This window comes from Mizuhopecten yessoensis, unplaced genomic scaffold (genome assembly GCF_002113885.1).
Source record: "Mizuhopecten yessoensis strain PY_sf001 unplaced genomic scaffold, ASM211388v2 scaffold10535, whole genome shotgun sequence".
NCBI lineage: Eukaryota > Metazoa > Mollusca > Bivalvia > Pectinida > Pectinidae > Mizuhopecten > Mizuhopecten yessoensis.
The window spans coordinates 88,784-109,589 of NW_018408595.1; the positions used below are offsets into that span (position 1 = coordinate 88,784).

The following is a 20,806-nucleotide window of genomic DNA, read 5'->3' on the forward strand; positions in this document are numbered from 1 at the left end:
GTGACTTCCTTCTACATTGTACATCAGTGCACATTAAGAAAAGTTGTGTAAGTCCATATATCACTAACAAAAACTATTATATGGGTAAAACTTAAATTAATGATGCAGGTAGGGTTGCACTCCTGAATGCATGCATGCATGATGAGGATGCTTAAGCTGACCTTTCATTAAACACTTTAGTGCCTTTCTTTTATTTTAAATATAAATGAAACAGGAAAGAGAATAGTGTGCTTCTACCGGGGATCAAACCCTTGATCTCCAGGTGGCTAGTTGGACACTCTATCACTGAGCTAAAGGGAAATTCCCTCTAGCTCGAAGCTAGGAGGCGACCTTAATCCTATGTACAATTGAACCCTGCCACACTACTCCAACCTTTTAAAATGTGTTCGCCCTCGGACACCACAACCCATGTTCTAACTCCCTGTCAGTACAGGAAGAGCCACAGACACCATTTGTAACAAGAAAGAGAAAAGTGTGCTTCCACCTGGGATCGAACTCTCGATCTCCAGGTTCCTAGTCGGACGCTCTACCACTGAGCTAAAGGAAAATTCGCTCTAGCTTGAAGCTAGAAGGCGACCTTAATCCTATGTACAATTGAACCCTGCCACATAAATAAACTTTAACCTTAAAAGGGAATTGCATATCTGGGTAATTGTAAATGCTGCATAAATGTTCAGTGTTGCAAACTAAATATATTTGTCATTATATTAGAGCAATTAAAGGTTATTTATTTGATTTGAATTATTCTGTTAGAAATATATAACCATTCACAATTGTATAATTTACCACAGAATTAAGTCTGTGAATTTACTAAATTTTGACATGGACTTGTCTATGAAGCAGTGGATATTGATGACAGCACGTTTTTGTTGGGTTTGAAAGTATGTATGATTTTGTTTCAATTGAACATTCTTATCAAAAACTCCTGTTTCATTGGTATGGACAAAAACACATAATGGTTTACTCTGATTGACTCTAAAAATAACTTGTTAGGTGGAGGAAGTTGGTTCATATTCTTCTCTTATCTTTGACCTATGGTAATCTTGCCCCAAAAGCCACTTCAAACTCTTCTCCAAACTTAAGCTAAAACGTATATAAGAATAAGACATGCACAGTACAGGTGATAAAGAATTAATTGTAATTGGGCTGGTGGTGGGGTGAGATTGTCATATAGGGGGTAAGATGTATGAATACATTATCTTACCATACAATTCCCTTTGCTTATTTTTTTCACTTTTGTTTTTAAATGTGTGTATTGGAGTGGGGAAGAAAAGCTTTACGCTCTGTCAATATTAGACTCACATTTAGTTTATGCAGAGACCTAAAGTTAATTTAGGTCTCTGGTTTATTTGATTATTTTCTGGACTTGAGCAAGTCTAATTGTTCTTCTTGTGCAGGCCCTTAAAATGTTTCTCGCACTGTCCCAGTCTACATCAATATTGACGGCGTCATTAATATGTTCTTGAACATATATTTAATTTATGCAGTAATGAATATAAGAACCTTAAAAATACAATAGTCAAAACGTAAACAAATAACGACATTGCGTCCGTACGGTGATCCGGATGCGGTTGGGGAGCGGTCCGTGTATATTTAAGACGATCGCAGCGCAGCTTGTCGTCATAATGAGGAAACCTCTCGTATTTCAACTCGCTGGCTTACTCGTTTACTAGTTGACTAGCTAGCTATTTCTGAATTAAAAGTTTGTTTCGAATTTCTGTTTTTACAAAAATGACGAAAGCTTCAGATCTACATCACGTAGGTCTGGAATGGATTGAATACTACAAGCTAACATGAAATCGCGATCGGTAAAACTAGCATAGAATGGAATCAAAACTAGCATAGCATGGAATGAAAACTAGCTAAGCATGGAACGAACACGCAATAGATTTGTAAACGAGTACAAAAACACAAATGTACATAGAATGGAAAAAGACACTTATCAACTAGGGAATTAATACAAATGAACATAGAATTAGATTCCAAACCAGAAGTAACTAATTCTATAACTTATCAACTAGGGAAATAATACAAATGTACATATAATTAGATTCAAAACCAGAATTAACTAATTCTATAGCTTATCAACTAGGGAAATAATACAAATGTACATAGAATTAGATTCAAAACCAGAAGTAACTAATTCTATAAAAAATAGTTATGGCGGTGATCCCCTTCCATAGTTGTGATGATTTATTGTGTTACAACGGAAATCTAGTCATTGGTACTGATGTTGTGGGAAACGGCATGGCCAGCCATTTTCCCGCCGAATACCCTATGTAAGGGAGATATCCTCATTCCTAGTATTTTCAGTTCAGATTACTGTTTTCTTGAATCATTTTGTTATTCAATAGAAACATAGGTTATTCAGTATTGTATACCAGTGCAGATTCTCTATATTGACTTTGTAATTGGTATTTTGACGCCCTGCTACTTTGTTAGTATAATGGTTGTTTTATGCGAGTTACCTCCCTTGGTATAGGAATAATACAATGTACACGGGATGGAATGTATATGTGCGATATGAAATCGAAACATAATATTTTGTTGTTATTCATTGAGATTATGACTAGATGAGTAAGATATGGATAATTAATCGTAAATTTAATAAGAGATAATGGTGAAATGTGTGTTTGTCAGTATCATGAATGTATAATGAAAGATTTCATGTAATAACTGTTTTATTCAGCAGAAATTGTTAATTTTCCTTGTCGAAATAATGTCGATTGAATTGTTGTCAATTATAAAGCTGTTTATTACTGTAAATATGATCAGATCATGTTATCGCGAGTTATTGCAGTTATGCACAACTATTATGGATCAGTTAGGTTTTTTGCAGTGGTTGTGACAGTTTTTGAGCTATGGTGACTAACTAATTTAAGTCACACATTTAAAGTTATTACAAAAGGATTGTGGTAGATGTTCCAGCTAAATGGCTTGTTTCAGTGTGTTGATTATAAAGTTATAGATAATTCTAGTCATTCTATTTGCTAGTCACAACTTGTCACATGCCTTTCACATTTATTCACATTTTGTCACTTTTATTGAAGTTGTTACCCTAGACAGAAATGAAGCCAGTGTTAATGTTGTTGTTGTAGTTAAGTCATTGTAATGTTTTGTATAATGCCCGAGATAATCTTTCCAGAATACAAGGTGCATATAACCGAGCTGCCTCCTGTTATTAATTTTCAGCCAGAATCCGACCATTACACTTGGTAGCTTGTCCGGGATTATGGCTGAGAAGAAGAGTTCACTTGCCCTGAAGGGTGAGGAACTAGAGCTGTAGGTGTGGAGGTTGGTGTTCAGCGCCACAGAGGAACAGCTAAGAGGGCTGGTTGATATGCTGGCAATAGAAGTGGACAACCTGGATACTAAGTCTAAGTTAGGCCTGACTATCAACTCGGTAAACGTTTGGAGTCACAGGAGACTTCTTGTAAATTTCTATTGAGGGCCATGGACCTGAGGAATATAATATTATTTGCAAGCGAAGAAGAAAGTGAAATGAAATATTCGTTTAGACGAACTGTGAATACCGGTCTGAAGGATCTTGCTGTGAGACAAGGATTCCGTCCAGAGTTATTTTTTTTTAGACGAGGATGTTCTTCTACAGACATTGACGCTCATTGTCGCCAGGGAAAATGAACGCAAGGCTAAACGAGGACATCAGTCCAATGTCAACTTGGTGAAGTCTGTGAATTCAGAGGACGCAGTTGCATCAAAGACTAAGACGGTCAGTGACAGTACTACTACTAGTTCTAATGATACCAGTCTGGTGTTGGAGATGCGAGCATTGCGTGCTGAAGTAACTGAGCTGCGAAACCTGGTGGGTCAGTCTAACACCACTGATAAATCAACAAGTGAGCGCAAGTTTGTGTCGAGGGGTAATATAAAACGCGGTTGTGCAAAATGTAGACAGTCAGGAGTCGATCAGGGGTGTAAACTCTGCTGGAAGTGCGGCGAGAATGGGCGTATAAGGAGAAAATGTCCAGAACTGAAGTCAACAGGAACAGCTGAGACGGGAAACTGACTAGGACTGCTGATAATGGGAAACCGGTGGTCCAGAGATCTTCCCCACATCAAGGTACTGGCGCTAGAGGAACAAGTGGACATACTGTGCATGGTCACAATGTTTGTGTATATTGTCATCAGACATTGACCAATCAGACTGACTGTTGTATGCAACCAGTATGTGCTAAGATACATATCTAGAAGAAGGGAAAAAAACAGAGTGCAAGAGACAGTTGACGAATTAAAGGGACGGGTATATGAACTAAAGGTTCAAAGGGACAAAAGAGAATTTCAAAATTGGTTGGTAAAAGGTGTTTGGTAAGATTGGTGTTAGACGAGAATACGAGTGAGCATGATGTATTATGGGACACAGGGGATCAGGTCAGCTTGGTCAACAGCCAGTGGCTGAAAACACATGTTCCTAACAAACCAGTGAGAGCAGTGAGCGAGTTATTTCAAAATGACTTGTGTCTGAAGAATGCAAGTGGCGATACCATGCCATATCTTGGATGGGTGGAATTTTCAGTAAGTGTATTGGAAAAACATGTAATTGTACCTTTCTTGGTGACAGATGTTGACTTAGAGAATCCTATAGTAGGATACAATGTTATTACCTACTTCCAAGATCGTGATTCATTGGTTTTTCTCTTTAATGTTTTAGACTTTCAGTGTTGAATGATGAGGGAAAAGGTCATATTTGCAATGTTAAAGTAGGGCGCAAGAATATTGCCATTGCAGGAAACAGTACAAAAACTATCAAGTGTCGGGTTCATGTGGGTGCAAATGGAAATCAGATAGCACTTTTTTGTACCAAATCATAGCCATTTGTACGGTGACAACATGCAGATGTCCGATACTTTAGTGAGAGTAACAAAGGGATCAGCTGCCAGCGTAAGTATCCCTGTGAGTAACACTTCCAGTAAGCCCATTACATTACGACGAAGATTCGAACTTGGACATTTGACAGCAGTAAATCAGTTGTAACTTTGAGATGTCCAAATTCAGGTAACGTATCAAAGGGTAGGGTCAAAGCTGACAAATTGTTGACAGGGGCACACGTTGGAGCGGTAAGTACGGAGGATGAGTATGATAAAAGCGGTCAAAAACCTGAAACTTCTAAACTCTGGTAGCCTCCTGTTCCTCTTGATGATACTATTTTTTCCAAGATCAGATTTCACGTGTTAAGGAGTTGTTGCGCAATGAATGTCATGCTTTTTCTCGTAACGATGATGATATAGGTGTAACACCAACTTTAGAACTGGATATAGAGCTGCATGATAATGTGTCTGTTCAGAAGACCTATACCTCAATACCACCGCCATATTGCCGTGAGGTAAACTTCCCCCCGTAAAGGACAACATTTTGGATTTGGTGAATCGGGGATGGATCAAGAAATATAATTAACCTTACTCGAGCCCATTGGTGTGTGTAAGGAAAAGGGACTTAAGTTTGCGACGACATTGGTTATAGGGCATTGAACCAAAAGTCTGTACATGCTCGACCATTTGACTGATGTTCAGAAAGTATTACGTAGGCTAAAGGAATCAGGATTACCATCTCAATGCTGTTTATTTCAAAAGGAAGTGAGGTTCTTGGGACAGCTGGTATCAGGAAAAGGATGTCGGATGAACCCAGCAGACTTGAAGGCAGTAGACAAACTGAAATATGAGATTCCAACTACGGTACGACAAGTGCGACAGTTATTAGGTCTTCTAGGTTACTACAGGAAATACATTCCCAAGTTCAGTAGACGGGTTGGTTGTTTGTTGGAACTACTGAAAGAGACGGAGGAGACCAAGGTGAGGAAGGAAAAGCAGAAAAATTCAAGCAAAAGATCCAAGAAAAGTTCTTGCAAGCAGTCTGTGAAATGGACAGATACTCATCAGAAGGTGCTAGAGGAATTGATAGATGTCCTAACTACCTCGAGTGTAATGGCCTTCCATAGGCCTGATTTCGAGAAACCCTTTATCCTACATACAGACGCTGCACAAGACGGACTTGGAGCAGTCCTGTACCAGAAAAGGGAGAACGGTGATCATGCTGTTATTGCATATGGTTCGAGGACTTTGACCCCTGCTGAAAAGAATTATCATCTTCATAGCGGTAAACTAGAGTTTGTAGCGCTCAAGTGGGCAATTACTGATCGCTTCCGATATTTTCTCTATTACTCTTCTGGATTTGATGTCTACAACAATCCACTTACCTATATTCTGACGTCGGCAAAGCTTGATGTCACGAGACAGAGGTGGGTAGCGGAACTAGCAGATTTTGCATTTAAAATTAATTACAGACCAGGTAAGATGAATGCTGATGCTGACACATTATCCAGAATGCCTATTGATGTCGCAGAATTACAGAGGCAGTGTACGGAAGAATGTCAAAGAGAAGAGATGTCTGCTGTTATGGAAGTAATGGCGAATGTGGAAGGTTTGACTCACTGTAGGCCAACGACGAAGAGAAAAGCAGCTTTCCGAGGGAAAGGATAAAATTCTGAAGAAAGTTAAACTGACTGTAAAAGGAGGGCAGGGGCCAGATCGTAAACAATTTAAACAGGAGCACCCGCGTGTTCGGTCCTGCTTGAGGGATTGGAAAAAGCTTAAGCTTGAAAGAGGAAATGTGTTGATCCGGTAGGTCGTAGGTTCACAGTTCCAGCCAGTCAAATATATTTGCCTTCCGCCAGAGATGAGACCATTGGTTTACCGAGAATTCCATTCTAAGATGGGCCATTTAGGGGCAGACATAGTAGTGGTGTTATCGAAGGAAGGTTCCATTGGCCTTGCATGGCCAGAGATATTACTCATTTTGTGAGGAATGTTTGTAAATGTGTCAAAGACAAGAAGCCCACTATTCACCGACATCCAGAATACAAGGTGCATATAACCGAGCTGCCTCCTGTTATTATTTTCAGCCAGAATCCGACCGTTACATATCATCACTATATGAATTAGTGTAATCGTTATATTATTCGATATTTTATCATTATACCATTCCGTCATCATATTATTCACAAACATCATGATATGATTGCAACATACCATTACATTATTGTACAACTTCGTTATACGTTGGATACGATTCTGACAAGCGTCTCCGCGAACTTTTCACCGGGCCACCTTTCTGCCATGTTACTACTGCCATTTCTGACGGAAAGTGCTACCGAAGCTGTGCATAGTCTTTTGTAAGTATAGAGATATCAATGATGAGGGTAACTGATAGTGGCCGATTGAGACACCTGACCTTCATGTTTCGACCCATCTCTTGAAAACCTGGTATGCATTATAATCATAATATCCAGTTGTGTGTCCCTGAATGAACTACCATGTAGTTGATTCAACTTTTCTTGAAAAAGTTATTCCTCTTTGTTTTATTTCAGTATTTGTTGTTTCTTTTGTCCGGAGATCTCCCACATTTTTCGACTGATCTCTTTGAAACTTAATAGGATATATTATAATGATATGTAGTTGTGTTTCGCTGAACGGCATTTTGCTTCGACTATTTTTGCAAAAGATATTCCCATTTGTTTATTTCAGTGTTTGATTTTTGTCCCGAGATCTCCTACAACATTTCTCGACCGACTTCTTTGAAACTTGGTAGGCTTTATACTCGTGATATCAAGTTGTGTTTAATAAGTAAGAGGCTAACCTCTGAATACTTGTATTCCTCAAACTGTTAGAAAATTAGACATTGACTTTGTAGTGAAAGGTGAGGGTTATATATAGCATGCCACCTAAATATTCACTCTAAGGTGATGCTACTACTAATATATTAATAACCAGCCTCCTCTGCCCCAGCCGGGTTTTAAATCGATCCCATGCCTTGTAATGGAGCAAGCCCGGTGTGAATCACACCGGGGCGATTTTAGAATTGATTGACAGCACATTGGTCCACATCCATAAATAAGGTTGTAGTATGAACTATTTCTGTTGATATCCTGGCTAACTTGAAGTTAAACTTTGCCTAAAATGTCGTTAAATTATACTACTAATAATAATAATTTACAACATTTATATAGCGCCCTATATAATTTGTAAAATTACTCTAAAGTGCTTATCAAGTAAACGTAGCAAGCGTAATCGAAATCTGAATTGACCGCCATGTTGGAGAGTTCGTCTCTTCACCGATATAGGTCAGACGTCCAAATATGGGTGTCATGACCCAATATGGAAATTGTAGTAAACATGGCGGCATCAGTAATAATACTATATTTGCCCATGCATGGCATATATAGAGAGTATAATTGAGATAACATCAGACGTGATCTGTCACGGCGGTCGTTTCTAAAAACAAATCCCCAAGACGGAGTTTGTTCATTTGGTTTTTGCATGGGTAAGGTTCGTTTTTTCAACAATTATGCAATATTTTGATAACATTATACTCATATGAGGCTTGAATTATATGCAATCTTACAGATTAAAACTTTTGATTTTGCTCCATTAGAGAGCATAGGACCACTTCGCAATATATCAGAAAGCTACTTTATTGCAGCTAAGGTGATGCAAATCTTATTTCATTGCAAGATAGTGTATACAACACTATATGACATTCGACGGACGTATATTGTTCCCCCCCGCAGGACTCTTGTTGTACATCGTCGTCCATCTGTCCGAAAACAATTGACATTTTCTACTTCTGTCAGTTCTTAACCAATTTCAATGAAATTTTACATTTAACATTCCATGACCAAAGGTCAACCAAAATTGTAAATTATCGTCACTCCCCACCCCAAGGGGCGTGAGAGGCGGGCCTAAAAGGGTCAAATTGACTGACATTTCAAAAATCTTCTTCTCAATTAAAACCCAGGTATGGTAGAATCAAATACGGTTCTCTTAACCAAAATTGTGACTTTTCTATGACCCCGAATCTTACATTTCCTCGTGGGGAGAGAGTACAATTTGCAATAGAGTAGGCCAAATAAAAAAAATGTGTTTGTTTCTACTAACCCGGCCAACTGACTGAGTAAAAAATAAAATGTCACCAAATACGGAGAACCTGTTATTTTTGGGGTCCTTGAATAGTATCACCCAAAATCCTGGTCAGTCGGATGTTTTATAGTGGCCTGGTTGTATCTTCTTTGAAGCATCCTATTAAATATCCAGACTTGTGATCTCAAAATGGCCTTGCATGAAACCCATGTCAGCACCTCATGTTTTCCAGCTAAGCAGGCGTAGCATGGCGCCATGCCCTATCCTACTTTTCAAAACACACTGTCTCCTGATGTAAATTCTATGTCCTGGCTGTTTTTGAGCCTTTTTTGTTTGTAAAAACTTGCTAAAAGGTTTGTAAATAACCAACAGAACCACATAACTCCACCCCCCTGGCAGCGATGCTGACTTTGCAGTCAGTCACTAATTCATTGTCCTAATTTTGTATTGTAATTAAATTGAATTAATACTCCTGGCCTCCAGATGTAGCGAGTCTAGCGACCAGTCGGCCACGTCTAATATTATCACTGATAATTGATGTGAAATCAAATGATGGAATTATTTTCAAATCAGCAAATGTTTGTGTTTTGCTTTTCTTTTCTAGATCGTGTCTGACCTGGGTGGACCACGAAAAGAATTTTGCCGTTTAGTATTGATGGGCATCAAAGAAAAATACTTTGATCATGATCTTAGGAGTTTGCTCTGTGAAGACCATATGTCACCATGACCACTAGCAAGATATTTGGTAAGACCTTATATTTATTAGCCCGCCTGACTTTCCAAAGAGCAAGAGATTAAACAACTTCTCATTCAAACCAAGAGCGCCAGTGTCATCATATTGGACAAGAAGCCTACAGGAATGATTGACGTGGACCTACTTTCAATGTCACAGGGTTCAAATATGTTATTTTTTTGTTAACAACTTCTGAATAAATGAGAGTCACAGGGTCATGATATTGGGCCTGGAGTATGCTGGAATAAAGGGGCACCAAGATTGTTAAAAAGAGAAATGACCTTGACCTACTTGAAAGGTTACATGGGTCGAATCATTGACATGAAAATGAAAGGCTTGGTCAAGAGTATATGATTCACCTAACAAAGTTTATATATAGAAAGGTAGATTATATGCCATGATCCAGACAGAAATTGAATATTCCTCCTTTATTTGTCTCTATTTATGTTTCAGGTCTAAGCATCCTGCAGAATGGTACTTTACCTACCTTCATTCCACATGATAGTTCTCTGATGAGAAATCAAGTTATTGCTGTATCCAAAATTTGAGGATGAACTTAGAATTTATCAGGGAATTTTTAGCAAAATGATTTTTTTTTTTTTTTTTTTTTTTAGACCACCATCATTGGATTGTGAGCTGTTCAAAATAGCTCATTATCAGTGTTCCATCTGTGTGTATTAATCACTGTGTCTAAAGAAATACTTGATGAATTATTGTACATGTTTGATTTTAGGACTGCCTTCTGAGATCAGCATACAGAAAGCTTACAGCAAGGGCGTTGACACATTATTTGAAGCCGAAGTTTTCAGAGACAAGTTCCAACAGCAGGATCCTAGAGGGAGCAGTATACGCTGCCTTTATGAGATATGTTTGTGAAGTTGCCAGTGAGTTATAACATTGTTTGATGCAGAAGCAAGACTTATATGGTGCTGCTTTTGAGTTGACTTTAAAGTTTTGAATTTATAGATCCATTGCTCAAAAACACTTGTCCAACCTTAACCAAACTTGGTATATAGCTATATGATGACACAGTGTTAATTTCGACACATCATCATTTCTTGAATACTATAAAAACATTATGTTCCAGTGACTCTGGAAAATGGGGATCCTGGGAAACTGGACTTTAACTAGCCCACCATCTGTCATCCGTCCGTTGTCTGTCCGTAAACAATATTTGTTATCGCTATTTCTTCTTCAGAAGTACTGGCAGGATATTTCCCAAACTCCACATGTAGTCTGGTTCCCCTTAGTCCCTAGATGTGCCCATTCAATTTTGAGTCTGATCGGGAAAACAAATTGGCCGACAGGCAGCCATCTTGGATTTTGACAGTTGAATATTCTTATCGCTATTTCTTGAGAAGTACTGGATGGATGTTTCTCAAACTTCGCATGTAAGTTTCCCATAGTCCCATGTTGTGCGTATTCAATGTTGAGTCTGATCGGGAAGTTTGTTATCGCTATTTCACAAAAAGTTCTTCATATTTCATTAAAGGGTTTCCTTGTTATCAAATTATAAAGGGGAAAATTAAAGACAAAAGAAGAGAAAAGTAGAGAAAAGATCAGTCTTACATAGAACCAATAAAGATCATTCAATGGTGGGCGCCATGATCCCTCTGGGATCTCTTGGTTGGGGTAAAAATGTCAAATTTGGTGAATTTTGAGAACAGATAATTTTACAAAATTTGTTGTGCAATGCATAAATATTTATGCATATCAATAACGTAAATAGGGTGCTCGCATACTTTAATTACTTTATCAACATTGAATTTTGTTTGCATCAAAACTCGCTTTAAGTTTTGGGGTGAGTTTTTGGAAGGTTTTCAAGTCCATTAGTATACATCCCATACCCTATGCTATAGGGAATATATATAAAATCATTAGAGGTATATGTATGATAAAATGACAGCTAAATTGTATTTGCTTCACCATCTGTCTGTCCTTAAAAAAATCTTGTTATTGCTCTTTCTTGAAAAGTACTGAATGGATCATTCTCGAATTTCATTGTAAGTTACCCTAGGTCAATGGTTGTGTTTATTTAAATTTTGTGTCGCCTGCGAAAAGCTGGTGACATATAGGTATTGCTATGTCGGCAGCGGCGGCGGCGGCGGCGGCGTCCGCACAGCGGTTTTCGTGAACTAAGCAAAATAAAAAAATAGAAAATAGAATTATTGAGATAAAACAAATATGGTTTTTTTCTTCTTTTTTTTTTCTTCACATAGTAACCAGTATATATAAAATATATTTCAAAATGGAAAGCCATGTGTTTATACTCATTTGTAAATAATCAAATTTTATATATTTTACAACATATATTAATATCAAAAACTGGAACCTTCATTCAATACAGTAAATATTAAAAATTATTAGTTGAATAATTTGTAACACCAACAAGTCCTCCATCACCACTCCTACTCCAGATAATAATAACTGGGCAGCACTAAAATGTCCATGCACACCACCACTGTGTGCTTACCGAGTCATTGACAATCCAGAGCATGAGCCGTGTTGAAGGAGTATTCATGTAGACATGTATACATACGCATTGGGACTATAATTAACAGTTATTTCATTAAATCTGTTAGTAGACTCAATATATTTCTGAACACATACACAAATAGCAGAATTATGATCATGACTAGGGTGGCTACTTCCCCTAGTTAGTATATTGATATTATTTACTAAATGTTCAATCAAGTTTAAGTCAAGATTTAAATGTAGGTTTAGTTGAATGTTAAGCTGCAAATGAGACAGAGAATCTAATAGGTTTTGTCTTTGGATTATATACCTAGGGCAGTATAGAAAGAAATGATCCACATCTTCGTCATGGTTGCCACATATACAGGATGGGCTATTAGTAAGGTGGTCTCTAAAAAGATCAGAATTTAATTGACTTGCCTGGTTTCTAAGTTGACATAAAATGACGTTAAAAGATCTAGTCCCTCCATATTTAAAAGCATGTGTACATGTATCCTCAGCATTAGGAAGAATGGGATGATGGACGAGTTGCTTTTTAAGTTCGCTTACAGACCTCAAATTATAATAATTACAATCAGATCTATTCCAACGAGACATCATACTAGGAAAAAAACTGTTAAAGTATATACTAGTTCTGCAAATGGGTGTTTGAAATACACGTTGATGTCGAATATCATGAGTCACTAAGTCATTGTTTATAATATAGTGTTTTGTGGAATAATTGTAATCAGACAGAATCCGATCTTCTTGAATCCATCCAGCTAGATGCTGCTAGAATAGTTACTTGATTACGTAGGGGTACTAGTCATGCTGTCATTTATAATGAACTAGGATGGGTTACACTTAAGGAACGCAGAAATGACCAGCAACATATGCTATTTTTTAAAATAACATTGAACCTAGGTTTGTATATCATTCTAAAGATTTCCTGTCGAGTTTATACTTAAGTGATCTGAACAGATTCATGTTTTTTCATAAATAAAATTGATGTGGTCTGACCATGATCCATGACAATTAAGAAAAACTCCAAGATGTTTATGCTTTTTTACGTTTGCCACAATGTTGTTTATGAATATAAGGTCAGTGGAATTCTTGTTGAACTAATTGTGAATAATAAAAAGGCCAATAGGTGACCATTATCACTATTCCTTTAGAAGTATTGGATGGCTCATTCTCAAACTATATAGGTTCCACGTGGTCCCTAAGGTACAGATCCAATTTTGGAATTGATCTGAGAATCATCAAGAAGTAATGGATGGATTACATAACCCTTGGTCATCCAGTATGAATATTGAAGTGATGATTAGGCCCACATGATGTAGCAGAACTAATGTAAAGCATCTGAGATTGTATATGAAAGCACTGAAGATAGTTTATACTTTGGGCATGGGTCGATCTAGGTGAGGTGTTATGTCCTGTACCAAAAGTAGGTTATAATGTTTGATACTTGCATTCGCCTTATTGTCAAATACGAATTTTACACCTATTTTCTCTCTTTTTTAGGTGGAAGAGGAGGTGTGACATTATCACAGATTTTGGAGTTTGTAACGGCAGCCAGCGAGGAGCCTGCGTTGGGTTTTTCCATTGGCCTTTCTATCGAATTTGTAGTGATGAGTACCAGTTTCATTCCAACTGCTGTATATATCTACCAAGATAAACGACAACAGTGAAATTGCCTGAAGATGAGCAATTGTTTAGCTTGTACGACTACGCGTTCCAAAATAAATATTTTGGAATACTATAAGGCAGTGCATCTTGGCTGAGAAACGTTATACATATACCTGTTAATTGACTGTTTTTGAAGGACAAACAAAAATGTCATTATTTGATTTTCATACATTGTTGAAGTGAAAAACAGAAAATCTGCTTTGGCATTAAAACTAAAATATGCAGTTTTGTAATGCAAGGAAGAATTAATATACAATAGATTATAATTATTTGTGAGAAAAAAGTACTGATTTCAATAAAACTTTGTAGTGATGTACTTGTGGTAATGGTCTGTGTGTTTCTGCGTTGACAGGTTGTTTGTCGTCCATCTGTCCATTATCAACTCTTTTATACATACAAGCCTTTGTCAGTCATCCAAGATTATACAGTACATGTTTATCTGTGGTCAATTAGATCAAATTGCATTATATATTCAACCAACCAACTTTCAGAATCACCAGACTAAGGTAAAATCAGTAATAACCATACCTGTGGTAATGATCGGATTCTGTACTCAAAAAAGTGTTTACTCTTGATGTGGCAGCTGAGCAGGGAAATTGGGTAAAGTCAAGGTTATCTTGGCTACAGTTACTTGGGTGATCATTAAGACCCATAGGCCTCTTGTATTTGAAAAATATTGTAAGGGTCTGGGCAATATATTGTTAAATCAGCCCACATGGTTAAATGGGATTTTGTCAGAGGGAAAAGCTCCTAACAAGCAAAATGGGTGCAGGTTAAGCTACAAAATTCTATCATACTAGAAATTGGAAATCTTGAGTTTATGTGGATGAGGCAGTAATTAGATATTTCTGAGTATATTGTGACAACTAACAAGACAGTACTCACTGTGAAGCACTGATTGTATTAATGTAACATCAAAACTAACTTTATTTCAAAATCCAGGTGTCGGAGTGATACTGGCTCATAGGGCATCGTTTTATATACTTATTCTACATGTATATAGTTTGCTCTACTTTTATCATACCAGTAAGGCCTATTGTTTTAGCTTTTCCTAACTTTTAGTTGATATATTCCATGTGTCACTTTAAATAGCTAAAGCTTTTTTATGACAATATTTCACCAATCTGAAGTCAACAAGTAATTATTATGAATTTAATTTTCGACAAAAACGTTTGCTTAAAGGACATCACTTGAACTTGTATGTTTGAAGAACTTGTGATTTTATATTGATATCATTTGTTTTTAATAGAAACTATAGTAACATGGATAGAAATTTAGAGTAATGACATTTGGAGTAATAATAGTTTTTATTATACGCCCGTCGAAATTCAACGGGCATATTATGGCATTGCGTCTGCATCCGTTCGTCCGGTTAAAATTTTGGTGCAAGTTTCTACAGTGGTCTACAGTTCAGTCAGATGATGTGTTATTGTCCTAATTTTTGGCATGGATGATCTTGTTGGGTCTTAAAAGGACAGTATGGGTTTTTTTTCGTTTTTTTTTATGTGTTTGGGACTTAATATTCCACAGGCGATTTCTCGGTTAAAGTTTTGGTGACATGACACTGGCTACCAGGTACTTTAAAATATCAAACAAACAAAAATTCATTGGAAAGGCGTATTATTTGCATATGTTTGCGTTGTTATAATTATACCCACTGCAACGAGTTTGGGGGGGGGGGGGCATTATTCTGGAATCACCCTGTCTGGTTGTCTGGATGTCTGTCTTTCGTAAATCTTGTCCGGACAACACTTCCTAAACCCGTGCACAGATTTCACTGAAACTACACAAGAATGTTCGGTTCGGGACCATGTGTAAATGTGCATGCAGGGTTTTTCCCCCGAAAAGTTTAGTTGCCATGGTAACCTGGTCACTTTTCAAAGGTTTTGTGGTATGGCCAATAGCTCATCTGTCTTTAGATCAATTTCATTCAAACTTGATCAAGTGGTGTATCTTATTAATGTCTATAATTTATAAGGTGTTACCAGAAATGTTACTATGGAAGCATAATGGAAGCTTCTGATTGGTCGAAATGGAGATATTATCTGATTTAAGCTGAAAATTGGTATGTAAGGGGCTTAAGGGATAGCAAGTACAGTGGTACTATTTTTCAAAACGATAGCTGTCATTTGGTTGCCATGGTCAAAAATGATGGGTAGCGAGGGTATTAGTCATTGGCTTACAGTTCTAGTGGAGTTTGTAGAGTATAGGGAAAGGATGCTAATATTTCTGCTTCCAGTTGCAGTACATTTTTGATGTTTTAAAAGATGAGTATGAAATTATTAAATTACCCGAGATCAAGGGTATCATCAAGCGACCTGTTTTGATTGGATTCTGTCGGTCTTCATGCCTTGTGTGTTATTCCTAAACAAATGACTTTTTTTACTTCTCACAAACCCCTGTATCCATATCATTGAAACCATCCATGGCCATAAACCAATGCAAACCTAAGCAAAGACTATGTGCTCACCGCATAAGATAGTGCCATATTTGTTATTACCAGATATCGTAGTAGCAATCCCTATATTCGTGGATTGAAAGGTTTTTACGATGATGCATGTAGAGTGCCTTAGGAAAGCTGTAAATTTCCCACTTAACTTCTTGCAACCTGTGATATGGATAAGATTTTTTTAAATATTTTACTGTCAGTAATTATTTTTTGTTCAGGTTGAATATTACTATGGACATTTTTTTATCATGTTAACATTTTGACCCTGATATATCCCAAGGGCCATACAGGAGTAAAATTGACCGAAGTTTAATTGATTTCCCAAAAGGAGAACTTTGATAGCTAAAATTTGGCTTTAAATGCTTTTTGATTTTCTCTACGGACATAGAGTTACCAACTGCTTATCGTAGTAGTCAGATGACCGTTTAGGCCCATGGGTCGCTTGTTGATATATATACATGTATGTACATAGTACTTTGGATTCACTTGTTTTGTGGGTACTACATGAGAATAAAAAAATATTTAGAATTGATCAATAAAAGCTCAATTTTCTTTGTACTAAATTTATGTGTATTGATCAAGGAACCAAAAAGTTTCCACAAATGATCATGGTGTTGCAAAGAATGTTAAATATTCCACAGAAATTGATATATCTTCTGTTTGTTCTAGATGTGTCCAGAAAATCTTATAAAGAAACAAAGAATTACTGGCTATTAGACATCATTATTTAAATGAACTGGTGTTAAATGTGACTTCAGTTGCCAAATGTTGGTAGTTACCAACATTAGTAATTATCTCTATTTTGATCAATTAGCTATTGCCATAAACAAGGACTAAATTAATCCTGAATGCATAACAGTATATTACCGGTATATAAAAAAAAAAACATCGCAGAAAAGGTCATTGATTAGACAGATCGAACAAACAGTAGATATTTGGAATATAAATCTTTGTACTGATTAATATGTATTTCAGCCATTTCAAGTGTGTTCTATACAGCGAGTTCACTTGTTTTAAATGTTGGGAATCAACTTCGGGTAAATTATGTGTAGATATCTAGGAAGAACTTTACATTAGTGCCAATATCTTGAGCTGCTTCAATTTGATTCTCCTATTTCTGAAACCTTGGCAAATGTGATTTATTTCAACCTTGACAAGCATGATTCATAAAAATATACAAGTAATAGATTGTCTGTAAAATAATTGTTTTTTTTTATTCATATTCAATTAATTTTAGTTTAGTAGAATGGCATAAAATGTCAATGGTTTGTACACTGTATTTGATAACAAATAAAGTGTGTTCATTACATTGTTCATTTTCTTTTATTGCTTGTAACTAAGAATTTGCACATATTAAGGTGCAAGTATGGCTTAAAAAAAACAACACACTTTGAAATCAATTTTATACAAAAAAGGGGCATAAACCTTAATCATTACAATATCAATATTATATACCATATCTCAACACATTTTCATTTGCCCGTCAAAAAAATGGAGGGTCCGTCTCCCCTGGAGGTGGCGGGGCCCAAAAGGGGAAAAGAGGAATTTCTGCGAACTCTTCATTTTGCTCTATCATTATCATCTTTATTTCCTCCAAAATGAGGAGCATGATAATATATAATACATACATTGAAACAATAATTATACATGAATAATACATTCTGTGCAAAGAGCGACAATCATGACGTACATACACTGTACACGTATGCAAAGATACATAATTAGTTTATCTGCCCAGTAACCTGTAAGCCATGTAATAATATACAATTATATAGGAATATAGGTACCGTTACTTTGCCTATATCCGTATAAGAAAAAGTTCATATTCTTTATATTAAATTGTATTTGTGTTACATTATTACCGCTACCGTTATTATGCACACATGTCAAACAGTCGTTTTATTGTATACAGATGCTAATCTAAATTCCACCAGAGGCAAAGGTGTGGGGCCCAATCAAATAAGTCAATTGGTCATCAATGTTGAGTGCTTTTCAACTTAATTTGCTTTGAATCTTATTTCGAACCAGAAAGCTAAATGCTAGTTAAAGGAAAGTGCAAGTGCAATACATGGTAATGTGAGGTAAATCCCAAAACGGGAAAAGTATTTATAATATGTGTATATAACTTAAAGTGCTCTGCCATAATCACTAAAATATCCAGGTGAGCGATGCAGGCCTCATGGGGCTCTTGTTTAGTTCTTTATTTTTGAGACCAAACCTTTCCTTAAATATGAAACAAACAGCCTCTCACTTGAGTTACATCATTTACTGTTGTATAAATAAACGTATCCCTCTCAAAGAGGTTTTATAATCGTCAATTCTAAAATTCACATTAATGCGAGGAGAACCAACTTCCTGTGTCAATATCTGTATGCATCGGTCATTAAGTTCTGATAGAGGACTAAATATGGGCCTTTCATTCTGCGCTTGTTTCTAGCGGAAAATCAGAAATTGAACCCTCTACACCATAGTCCTGTAAGTCATATTCATCTACGTCAACACCAACTGTGTTTTGTAATTGCCCAGCAATCCACAGCGCTTGTGGGGACGTCTTTACAGTTCTCATTCTGTGAGCATCCCATGCATTGGTCCATACACATAGCCTTATGTTAATTTCATCCATATATATATATATATATAATGAAGGGCTTGTAAATGAGTACCGCCCAAACAGTCCGAAATCGCTTGATCTTCCATTCAGTAAAATAAATTGTAAAACAACTTAGAACACCTTCGTATATATCGCGCCACAAACGTTCAATACGCTGATTGTGGGTACTCTTCCCTGTTATCATGCCAGTTAATCCTCTGTTTGACAACATGTAGTTTGCCACATTCACACTTTCTAGACCTTTGTCTGAGCGGACTTTGTTTGGTGTTCCATATTCGTATACACCAGATAAAAAACATTGACACACAGTTGCAGTTTTGTTGTTGTCGTAGCATTTCAAAAACATGATCTTCCTACTAAAACCGTCGATACCGCCTGCTACTACAAACCGCCACCGAACAAGCTTATGATTAGTGTCTATGTGCCACAAGTGATTAGGTGCCATAACGTTGTACACACGTCTGCGGAGCCGTCCTTTCCACATTAAGTTCCAAGTTTCATCATGTTCGAAGAATTTGGTATACACCGTACCTATCATTTCCAGCTCAAATGTAGACTGTTTTCCAACAATGTCAGGTGTTATTTTCTCCTTTTTGAAATCATTGCATGTATGGACCAGGGCAAGTTTCTTGAGTGTTTCCGACATCTGTCCGTCTCCCATTTTGGCTAAGCATAAGGACAAGCATACTAACTTTAAAACTACAGCCATACAATTACAGAACAATGAATGATGAAGCTACGCTATAATATAGATAGTCCGTCACCAAATATAACGATGTTATCTCCAAATACAAGAGGCCCAGAAGGCCTATATCGCTCACCTTGATATCTAAGCAATCATTGCAAAATATTCTCTAAATGTGATCCAAGGGAATAGGCCAGACCCAAAGGCCAATCCTTGTAGCATATCTGTATTAGATTTTCCATGCCCAGCAATTTGATGTATGGTAGGATTAGGAGTTGCGTCCCTTGGCATGGTGGACATACTTTTCAGAAGTGTGACAAGTTGGTTAGCATTTTGTTGTTTTGAACATTTTGTGATTTGAAGTGGAACATTTGCCGTGCCGCACTGCATTCTAACTATTGTGGACTTGTTATATGAACCCAAATTATGGAGTCTGACCACAAAATTAGTGTGTTGGAGGCCGATCCATTATCACAACAGAACTCGTCCCATTGTACGGTAATGCATATGGCTGCACCCAAGCTTGTGTACGTGTCCGACAACTTTACCAGCAATAAAGAGGATAACGCACACCTGCCCAGTAACAAGGTGTGCGTGTCGACAGCGCTCATACATGACCAACCTGTACCCCACCTAACAACACTTTCCGACATTCATGAATCTACACACATAAACAATGGTGTCTTCAATACACCCAGGAAACGTGTTCGGTCAGGAGAGGACGATACGGTAGAGAGTAAAAAACGCAAATCTCTCAAACCAAAAGGTTTTAAACCGAATGCGACTAGGATTAATAGAAAAGGTCTCCGCTCGTCCAATAAAGTAAATAAAACCGCGACGAACATGGAGAAAGGTGACCCAGTCGTAAGTACGTGTTCGAATGTGCCCTCAGTTGAGAACGGGGTGAACAGTATTAGCGGTGCTTTTAGACAACTATCTCTACAACTTGAAACTCTAAGAACCAATCTATCCCCAAAAATGGACACACTGGAAACTAAACTAGAAAACAAAATTACAGACAAAATTATCAAAAGTGTTGACATAAAAATTCAAGATGGATTGGCAGCTGTGAGAATGGAGGTGAACAATGACATTGATCCACTAAAGGAAAAAAAAGAAAACGTCGAATCATCATACACCGAAATTGTCGACACAGAAATTAAGAGATTCCGAACTGAAATTGAAAGGAAAATGTCTGGCCTAAAACAAATTGTTCAAAATAGCATGTCAAACGAGTCCCGGGTAGATAGTCGTC

The 20,806-nt window shown here is 37.1% G+C and overlaps 1 protein-coding gene and 1 long non-coding RNA gene across 3 annotated transcripts in view; both read left to right on the plus strand.

The window, feature by feature from the left end:
- LOC110461023 (neurogenic locus Notch protein-like) overlaps positions 1 to 20,806 on the plus strand; it is a 65,955-nt gene that overhangs the window by 29,838 nt on the left and 15,311 nt on the right. The gene's annotated exons all lie outside the window — the stretch shown is intronic.
- On the plus strand, positions 7,351 to 15,462 carry LOC110461022. 2 transcript variants are annotated; one of them, XR_002464076.1, is made up of 4 exons: positions 7,351 to 7,598; positions 9,535 to 9,675; positions 10,397 to 10,547; positions 13,642 to 15,462. It is a non-coding gene; the product is annotated as an uncharacterized LOC110461022 (long non-coding RNA). The 2 variants fall into 2 exon arrangements; XR_002464075.1 differs by lacking the exon at positions 7,351 to 7,598 and having other exon boundaries at positions 7,994 to 9,675.